The 10979-nt window shown below is 38.6% G+C and overlaps 1 long non-coding RNA gene across 1 annotated transcript in view; it reads left to right on the top strand.

Moving 5' to 3' along the window:
• Positions 1–1754, top strand: part of LOC106728344 — a 14553-nt gene extending 12799 nt beyond the window's left edge. Inside the window, exon 3 of the long non-coding RNA XR_001364641.1 lies at positions 1734–1754. This is a non-coding gene — a long non-coding RNA (uncharacterized LOC106728344). The remainder of the gene's footprint in view (positions 1–1733) is intronic.
• The last annotated feature ends 9225 nt before the right edge of the window (positions 1755–10979 follow it).

Below are 10979 nucleotides of genomic sequence, written 5' to 3'. Positions count from 1 at the left end.
AAAAAAAAAAAAAAGAAAGAAAGAAGAAAAGCAGCAAAGGAAGTTTCCCGTGTGCATCTGTATGTCCTTGCGTGCACGTTTATAAACATCTCCCCGTTCTTGTTTGCCTGTTACCGCCCTCCTGCCTCACACTCAAGGCTGAGGCATCCAGGGATCGCCCCCAGAGAGCTGTGTTTACTTAGTTTTTAAAAATCTCTCCGCCATGTGCAAGGGTTACTTCCAGAAATCCATCAACCTTCTCCGGGTACTTCAGTTCTGCCGTGGTGATCTGCAGGAGAGAGCCGCCATCACTTCCTCACACCCCAAGGTGTTGCAGTCACTAGGGGAAGGGGCGGGGGGCGGGAGCGCTTAATTACAGCTGGGGCGGGAGGGGCGCGGGCGGGACCGAGGGAGGGGAGCAGGGAGGTCCCTCGCCTGTCCTGTACCTGCAGAGAGCTGGGCGAATCCGCTGGGCGAATGTTTGGGAAAGGTATGGTAACCGCCTTTTAAAAATTATTTAAATGCCTTTGGGGAGAAGTGATACTCTTGTGTAACAATTAGCCCAGACAATAAAAATAATTGGAAAAATCAGTTGGAATTTCTGAGTTTTTAATTACGTTCAATTTGGTGCTAAGCCGTAAAATTACAAATGCCCCTCAATTAAACACTCTCCTCTAGTAAAGCATTTGAGAACAATTATTCCTTAATCAGTATGAATGTGAGTCACAAATGATGCTTTTCCACATCAAAGGGACGTCCTTCGACGTTACCTTTTAGTCATAAGTAAGAGGATTAATTCCTATAATTAGGGGGATAAATATGTGCATAAATACATCTCAGACTCTCTCCTTTAACACACACACACACACACACACCACTGTCACTCTGGGTGAGACGAGGCCGGCAGCGGTGGGGTGAGGGGTTGTAATTGTCCGTCTTTGCCCGACACCCCCTTGCTGGCGGACGGCTGGAACCGAGGAGACGCGGGCACGAAGCGCAGACCCGCAGGGGGACACACAGGCGCACACGTGTACACAGGAACGCACACGGGACAGGCAGGAGGTACAGAGCTCGGGGTCCCAAGACCCCCGCCAATTCCAATGGGATCCTCCCGAGACAATAGCCCACCCCCCGCCCTTGCTCCTTGCTCCTGTCCCGCGCCGCGCGAGCGCGCTCTCCCCGTCGGTCCGCCAGCCCAGAAGAGCGGGTCCCTGCCCGGAGCCCAAGCTTTTCAGGTCGACTCTCCAGGCTACAAGTAAAAATGGAGCATGACCTTTTAAAGCTCCGGCGTGAAGATCTCATTTACCTAATGACTTTATGTCACCTAGGAAGAAGGTCAATTTCCTCTTAACCTTTCCCCCGCTGCTGCAGTAAGCATTCTTCCCTAATCAATGGTGGCTGGAATAATCAATTCCCATTTTATGATCGCTGACAAACTCCGTCTCTGGGCGGGGTGGCAGCGCTCGGGGCCCGCGCGGGCCGGGACAGAGGTCTCTCGGGGTCCGCCCGGCTCCGCCCGGCGCCAGGGGAGGCTGCGCTCTCTTCCGTGGAGTTCAGAGACCTGGGCCAACTTCCCCACCCCCAGCCGCCGGCGTGACTTGGGAGTCGTCACTAATCCGAACCTGAGACTCACCAGAGCTCCCTCAGTCACCGACAGCGCCCCCCGCTGCTGCCGCACCCCCACCAGCCCCTCCTCGGCGTGTTTTCATTTCAAAGTCTGCTGGCAGGGGTTGCCCCGACCCGAAGGCCCGAAGGGGTGTGTGTGTGTGTGTGTGAGAGAGAGAGAGAGAGAGAGAGAGTTTCATTTACACTTTAAAAATTATTTTTGCCTTTTTCCAGCATGGATCTCAGAGTTCCTTCACTCGGTCTCAGCCAGGCTAACTTTGCATAAACAAAGCAACAACAGAAGCTCAGAGAGGGTGGATTCATGAAAGTTAACTGACAGAGTCAGTCTCTCTCTCTCTCTCTCTCTCTCTCTCTCCTTTCCGTTTTCCCCTTTCTCTTTCACTTTACCCCCTTCTTACCTTTCTCCTCCTCCACTCCCCCCCACCAATACCCATCTATCCTAAAAGGTAGGTTTCTTAGATGCCCTTATAAGTCCCCCAGTTTGGGGAAATTACTAGGAAAACTGTTAAGTCAAAACTAATTTGGAGGTGAATTTGATGTAAATTCACCATTTTTTAAAAAATTTCTAGATGGTCTAAATACGAGCCCCTTTCACCTTCCAATCTCTCATAAAGCAGTAGACTGTCACACACAGGGCTTCCTTGAGGAGAGGGATCTCTTAGCAACTGGTTTACCTTGGGGCACTGGGATTTCTTTCCCCTCAGTCCACCCTAACCCCATTTTCACTCACTACCAAGACACAGTGAAGCTGCTGCTGAGTATCCAACAATCTAAAAGCTGCTTAGCAAGGACTTAATGGTAGGAAAATCACTTTTCTTGGAAAAGGTGCCATACCCAGGGTTTTTGGAGATTTCTTATGACTAACTAGCTAGTTAAAAGCAAGCCCCAAACTGAACTTTTTCTCCTGAGAGTGCTCTTTCAGGCCATGAAGATAGTCTTTGAAAAGGTATTAAAGTGCCCCTTCTCTTAACTCATAGTGCCTTCTTACTCATGGGCAGACATTCTGCTAAAATTGGGAAGTTTGTCAAATAATCAAAACAAAAATGTAACTATTCTACCTTAAAAGGTGGAATAAAGGATAAATCACCTATTGGGGCATAAAAATACAAACAAAAAAGGCATTTGAGTTCAAGGTGAGGCATATCTGGGCCAAACACTCACTGTTGACCCACCACAGCCTCTCAAGCCCTGATATTAACAGAGACAGCTGACCAAGTCACCACTCCCGCCTGTCTGAACAGGAAGCTCCATTCTGGCCTTGGTCCTAAAGGTGCCTGAGTTGTGACCTCTGAGAGGCAGTGAGAACAGGCGAGGTGCAGGACCTGACCTGTGATGGGTGGGGCCAAGTTCCCAGTATTGTCACTTCTCCTCTTGCTTCATACCAGGAAGTACATTTGCAAGCCTCATTGAATTGGATTCTGGAATTAAATGGCCATCGAGGGCAGATCTAGCCCTGAGCTACAGTTTATAACAGCCTGGGCTTGTAAAAGATTTATTTCATATTCCCAACACCCGAGTTACAGACTATCTGAGACCACAACTTGTTTGTAGGTCAGGAAGTACTTGTAGGGGAAGAGTTCTCCATTATTAAGTGTCCTGAGTGGGACTTTTATCTCTATTTGACGGAGGAGCAGACAGATTGGGGATGGACCCCTAGACCTTAGATAATTACTACAGTCTTCCCTCTTACACAAATTTCATTCCCACACAAGGAATAATTAACAGCCTCTGACTAACTCTACGAGAATTTCCTTTCCTTTTCTTATCTTAAGGGCCCCCACAAGGATTTTGAAGGATATGTTTAATACTAGTGTTTAGTTTCACTTCATTTAAACATCTTGCATTCTGCTCACTTCTTCCACAGCCTACTGAAACACAATATTGTCTTGGGCTGTGTTTTAATTCTAGCACATGAAACAGGAAAATCCAATCATCAGTTTACTCAGTGTTCACTCCCCACACTACACACTAGGTTACTCTTTGGAAAAGAAAAAAAAATTAATTGTGCTTAATTTAGAGAGCATGTCAAAAGACAATTTTTTTTTTGGTAATAAAAAATGCTATTCTTTCCCTGTGACTGTCTAACAACTCTGTCCCTACCAGTGGCTCAATCAGGGTTAGAAATCAAAATTACATGTCAGGATATATAGTAAACCGTAAGCATAGGAACAGGAAGAGGGACCACACAGACCACTAGCTGAGGTCTCTGTAAGGCTCATGCCCTAAAAGGAAAGACATCTCTTTCAAGCATCTCTAAGGGAGAGGGTTAAATTGGATCACTTCTGAGGCTGTTTCTAACCCCAGACGGACAAAAAGGGATTCTGGTCAGTCAGAAGCCCAGGCTCTGGACTCCGACAGAGAGGGGCTGAATCCTGGACCTGTCCTGTGCCAATTGTGTAATCTTAAATCAGGCACGTCACCTCTCTGAACCTCGGTAATCTCATGTATAAAATTAGGAGAACTATACTTAATGTAACTGGGTATCTTCTGTTGGCTCTTCCAGATCCACTCGTCACTTATTCCCATCCTGCTCTGTGGTCCTGGATGCTGGTCTGGATGGTTTCAGAATGCTACCTTGGTCCTTGCTTCCTGTCAGGTTTTCATTAAATGGGTAGAGTGAGGTATTAATTCCAGGGTCTCCATGGGCTGGCTGCACCCCACCACAGCTCCCTCTGGGTTCAGGTAACCACTTTCCTCTCCATTACTAATGTACTGCCCCTTGTTGTCTCCTAACACCACGCTCGCTCACACCTTTTTAACATAGTCCTTTTATGAAGCACTCTTCGAATTACCCAATTTGATATGCACCATCTGTTTCCTGCTGGACCCTGGCTGATACACCTTATATACTTGTTTGGAGGATTAAAATTAAATGAGATAATGTATATAAAATACAAAGCACAGTTCCTTGTATATAGGAAAGGCCTAAGAAAACACAACGTTTATTTATTGTCTTAATTGTTATTTGCTGCAACCTCCTCATTTTATATATGAGGAAATGGAGACCCAGCAGTTAAGGTATGAATTCAAAGTCTAACTACCCCAAGATGGTAATGTCCCTGGGACCAAGTCCCTGGACTAGCAGCTCTCAGTTCACTGTTCTTTCCACAGCAGCTTGTTGAGCAAAACAGTTGGGGGCGGAGGGAGATCCTTTAGTCATACATGCTGGAGAAGGGCTTCGATGAGTTAGAGGCAGAGGCGCAGGAGATAATAAGCATCTTTCCATAGAGCATTGGATTTGTCTCTGCTAAATGATTGCTGAAATAAAGCATGCTGTTGCAATTTGGAATCCAGTGATTTCACTAAGAATAGAATAGGTATGTTACAGGAGAAGCAATGTGTACTTGACAGGTTAAAAACAAATTTATGAACACATAATTGGAAGTTTTGCCAGGAGGCATCGTAATGTTTCTAAGACATATAGGGAATTTTCAAATAAAGACTGATTTTTGCATTAGCAGTGCAGATTAAGTATGAACTTTCTAATTCTTTAGGATATGCTGCTGTACTCCGAACTCATACAGAACCTAAACACCAAAGTCCTGCCCAAGAAATCTGCAACTTGATAATACCAGCAACATGATGGAAACCATTAATTCCCACTTTCGTTCAATCATTCAAAAAAGGTTTTATTAACCTTGTAATACTCTCCAGGAACTCTTATGGGTGCTAACATATTAATTAAATATATTCTCTGTTTCCATGGGCTCACAGAGTGAAACAGAGGTAAGTGTATCAACAGATTTTGGTATAAACAAAGGTAAAAACCTGCCTAGGTAACTATGGGCATCTTGAAGAGGTTGAGTGGAGTGGGGAGCATTGAGAGAAGAGACTTTCCTGGATTGGAACTGGGTCTTAGCAAAGAAAGATCTGTCTCAGTCCACTTACATTTGAGCCTTCCAGACCCTTCTAAATTGATGATATCAGTTTATTAAGATTTAGCTCTTACTGATATAAATATTAGCAATAAAACAAAGATAAGTCCCACACATGTAATACTGTATTACCCTTTACTGTGACAGATTGGCTGAGGTACATGTGGAAACTTAGAAAAATTTAAATAATGTTTCTTTTGGTGACTAGAGTGTGTGACAGGAAAAGAAGGGTACATTTAAAAGATGATATTGCCCCAGCTGGTTTGGCTCAGTGGATAGAGTGTCGGCCTGCGGACTAAAGGGTCCCGGGTTCAATTCCGTTCAAGAACACATGCCCAGGTTGCGGGGTCAATCCCCAGTAGGGGGCGTGCAGGAGGCAGCCAATCAATGATTCTCTCTCATCATTGATGTTTCTATCTCCCTCTCCCTCTCCCTTCCTCTCTGAAATCAATAAAAATATATTTATAAAAAATAAACTAAAAGATGATATTTTACACAGACTCCTTGGAAACTGTTACCTTCAAAGAAGATTGCTTAAATGTACTTTACCCGTTAGATCCCATTTATATAATTAGTTAGACCAGGCTTATTTGAGATGTAAACATATACTTTGAAAAATGAGTTGGGACCAATGCATGGAGAAAAAAGTAGGGCCACTTATTTCAGTACCCAGGGTGCATTTATATACAATTGGACATACTAATAAATATAACACAACTTAAACAAGTTATTTCTAACTATTCATCACAAAGTTGGCCTTTTGCATCTCAATTGTAATTGATAAATATGATACCTAAGTATAATGTACTTCACCATGGTAATGCTGATCAATATTTGTGTCTCTTTTTTGAAGTTCCAACTAAAACATTATATAACTCTGGCTTACTGTCATTCAAGTTGCTCTTGTCCAAAGACCTTGATCATCCTTATTTGGTTCATTCCTTTTTTTTTGACAACCCCACACCAAGATTCATCTCTGTTTACATTGTATGTGTGCCTGCACATATCTGCATTTCAGCCATCCACAATTATAGCTGTACTTCAAACTTCCAAGATCTCAAATGTAGATATTGTTCTTCCTCCCTCCCTCCCTCCCTCCCTCCCTCCATCCCTCCCTCCCTTTTTTCCTTTTACCTAGCATATCTTTATACTCTATTAAAACAACCATTCTTTCTTCATTATGACCCCCTTTGTTACTTGTGGTGTCTCAACCATTTTCTGCCAGTTCATTAGTCACATTTTATATACTTGTACTTCCACCCAGTTTAAAACATTAAGAAATGTATCTTTAAAATTTTTCTGTTTTAAAAGTAATATATATTCATTAAAGACAATTTGACAATATTAAAAGAAGATAAAAGACAAAAATCTCACCCACAAAGTATCCAAATCAAGTTGCTGTCAAAATTTTAGTATGTGTCTTTGCTTCTTTTCTATGCATAAGTAACTATGGGCACCTCAAAGAGGTCGAATGGGGTGTAGTTTTTATGTAGTTGAAATTGTACTTTGCATAAAACATTAGTTAAACATTTGAATTCTTTATGACCATCAATGTAGATGTCATCAATCAATATAATTCATTTTTCCATTACGCTATTATTGAGCTCCAGTTTATTTTTTTATTTTTATATGTGATCCTGTAATGAGTATTTTTGTGTATAAAAGTTTTTCAAAACTAAGAGTGATTTTCTTAAAATGGACATAGATCAAAGAGTTTGACTGTATTTAAGTCAACATCCCAAGCTTCTCTTGATTTTTGAACTTTTTGTCATGACCTCCATGAAAATTTCCATCTTGATCCTTAATTTGTTTCTGTTCCTCTGACTGAATAGTCAACTTTAAAATATATATTTATTTATTGTGGTAACATTGGTTAATAACATTACATAAATTTCAGGTGTACAACATTGTAATACAAGATCTGTATACTCTATAGTGTTCTCACCACCTGAAGTCTAGACTCCTTCCATCACCATATATCTGAATAGTCAGCTTTTGAGGGAAGAAGTCCTGAACACATACAATTATGCTCTGAAGCTAAAGTTACTCTTCTATCCATTTTCAGTGTCAACTCCTTCCTTTGACAATAACTCACTCTCTCCTCTAGTTCCCTGTTCCTTTCTCTTCCCATCCTTTTCCTTTTTTTCTCTTTTTTTCCCTGTGTCTACAAACCACTCAGCAGCCCCTACCTACTCTCTACTCTCACCCCTCTCATTCTCAGGTGATTTCACTTTCTCCTTCACTGAAACCAAGGATTTCTGGTGTGAGCTTTCTAATATTTTCTCTTTCCTTTCTGTTACTTCCCGTTTTTTGAGTCATAACATTACTCTTTTTTTTTTAAAGAATGACTACTAGTATCTTTTTACTTTTATGTTTACTAAAATATTTGTTACATACACAAGCATATATGTAACATATTTGGCTGTTACAAAGTGTGATAACAAAACGAATATCTGTAAACTAGTCACTCAACTTAAGAAGGGAACTTTGCATATATTCATGTGTTCTTTCCTTTTCATCTTTTTGCTGCTTCTTCCTAGGGTACCTACTATCCTGAATTTTTAAAAATAGTTTTTGAGTATTATGTGAGGAGGTGAGGTTAACTAAACTAAGAATTGTAATCATTACACAATAAATATATATCAAGTTATTATGTTGCACACCTTAAACTTATGCAATGCTATATGTCAATTAGGTCTCAGTAAAACTGAAAAAAAATAATAAAACATGATTCCATCTAAAAAAAGTTTTTGTGTGCATGTAATACTGAACTCCATATATTTTATATAAACTATATTAATCATATACAATATATAACATAATATATTATTAATGTATATCTTCTTAACCTCTTTATATTCTATATATTTGTATTATATGTATATATATTCCTAAACAATATATGCTTTCATTTTGCTTTTTTTTTTTTAACGGTATCATACTCAATGTAGTCTTTCTGGCTTCTTTTTCTCATTCAACATTACATTTTTAAGATTAATTTTTTACGTGTAGCTATAGTTCACTCCTTTTTATTTCTGTTTGATATATATTTGTGTAAATATAACACAATTTATTTTTAGGTTGTTACTATTTTTATTGTTTTTGCTGCTATTATATAGATCCTGTTATAAATATTCTGGTATGTGTCTCTTGATGTTTATGTGCAAATAATTTTTCTAGATTTCTAGTATAAACCTAGTGGTGAATTGTCAGATTTTTTTGGTATGTAATTGTTCAATTTTCCTAGATAACATGAATTATTTTCCAGTGATTGTATTTAGTTTTACTCCTGCTAATTACAGGTAAGATATTCTATTATCTACATGCTCTCTAACACCTTGTAATTTTGTCTTTATTTAAAATGTGTTTTGAAGAACAGGACTTTTAAATTTTACTGTAGTTTAACTTATCAATATTTTCTCTTATGGCTTGCATTTTTTGTTGTCTTGTATAAAATACTCTTTCATATCCTAAAGTTATATATATATTTTTGATAAAATCCTTTAATAAATTTGATTGTTTCTCTTTTTATGTACTTAATTCTTTAACCAACAGGGATTGATTTTTGTGTGTAGGAGTGAGGTAAGAATCCATTTTCATTTTCTCTGTATGGATAACCCACATCCCAATTCCATTACTTCCCTAGTGATCTTTAGTCCATCTCTCTCATATATCAGTTTGTCTATACATTCTTTGGGGCCTTAATGTAGATAATAGTATAGTCTACAGAAAATGACAGTTTTATTTTCTTTTCTCCAATTCTAATTCTATGACTTTAATACTTTCTTTTTCCTTCTTTCCCTTCTCTTTCCTCTCCTCCTCCCTCCTCCCCCACCTCCTCCTCTCTTTCTTTTTCTTTCTGTCTTATTGCTTTTTCTAGCACCAGATCTTCAAAACAATGCTGAAAAGAAGCATTCTTAAATAGTGGGCATCATTATCACATTCCTAATTTAAATGAGTGTTCTAGCATTTCTCCATGAAGAATGCTATTTACCGTAGTCAATTGATAATAATCTTTATCAGGTTAAGGAAGTGTTTTTCCCCTCATGCCTAGTTTTCTAGGAACCTTTTAAAAAATAAACGATTGTTAAATTTTGTTGAGTGGTGTTTCTATAAGTAATAGAATGATCATTTTTCCCCTTTACTCTGTGACTGAGGGAAATTTCTTTTATAGTTTTTCTAATATTAAACTAGACTTGTGTTTCTGGACTACATCCAAGTTGATCATGATAATATCTTTATTGTACACAGCTAGGTTTACATTATAAATATTTTGCTTAGGATTTTTGAATTTCTATCGATGCAAAAGAATGGCCAGGCCAGTCATTTTCCTTTTTATCTTTTCTCCCCCTCCCCCTTCCTTAAATTTTTGATCATCTTTGCCTAATCTTCTTAACAAGGTTATATTGGCTTTGTATAAAAAATTAGAATTAGGGAAGGTTTCCCCATTTTTATTATCTACATAAATTGATATATGATTGAAATGATGTTTCTTAAAAATTTGGCTTTACTATAAAATACTATTTGCTTTCTTTTAACGGATGATTCTTAATTTACTGATTAAATTTATTTAATAATTATTATATGACAATTCAGATCTACTACTTTTTAAGTCGGGTTTTGTAGGTTATAATTTCATATGAATTTATCTATATTATCTAAGTTTTCAAGCTTATTGCATAATAAGGTATATTAGTCTTTTCATACTATATTTTAATGTCTGTTGTACTTATATACACGTTCACTTTTTTATTGCTACCATTTTATGGTTAATAGGATCCTATTGTGCTTTGTCACATTTCTTAAAATATGGTTAGATGGCCCGAATGACCATCAGGAGAGAGAAGGCACCACAGAAAGTTTACTTGGATTCAGGTTCCTCCTGTTGCTTTCCTGTTGATTATTAATCTCAGGGATTGTTGATATTTTTTCACATATGAATGATTTACAGCTGGTCTTGAAATATTTCTTAAAAGAAATCTAATGATTCTCCTTAAGAATCCTATTTCGACTTTGAATTAAACAGACACTTTTAAAACTAGAAATTACCCAGGATGAGAACATAATTTTTACTTTAATCACTTGCTTTCTAAATCGCAGATTTTTAAAACTCTGTGTGTGTGTTTGCTGTGTGTGTGATTATTTTGTCACACTGCTGTATAAAATTCACATATGTATGTGAGATCAAAATATGAATCTATGAAAGTATGTGTTTTATGTCATTAGTTCTTGCAGCAATATTTGGAAATATACCACTAACATAATTACTCTCACTGTAGAGTTAGGGAAATAGAGAGATTGAAAAATAGTTTTTAAGCTACCACAACAAATTAAGGTAAGAACCCAAATGCATTCACTGATGTATTCCTAATCTAGATTTTAAAAATCTCCTATGAAAGTCGCCTATGTTTATAACCAGCGAAGGTGTCTCTAGGACTGATCTTTGTTGGATGGACAAAAGGAGCTCTCATTTATGCACTCCATGGGACTAGCGGCAAG

Source organism: Myotis brandtii, unplaced genomic scaffold, assembly GCF_000412655.1.
Source record: "Myotis brandtii unplaced genomic scaffold, ASM41265v1 scaffold596, whole genome shotgun sequence".
NCBI classification, from domain to species: domain Eukaryota; kingdom Metazoa; phylum Chordata; class Mammalia; order Chiroptera; family Vespertilionidae; genus Myotis; species Myotis brandtii.
This window is presented reverse-complemented; position numbering and strand designations above follow the sequence as displayed.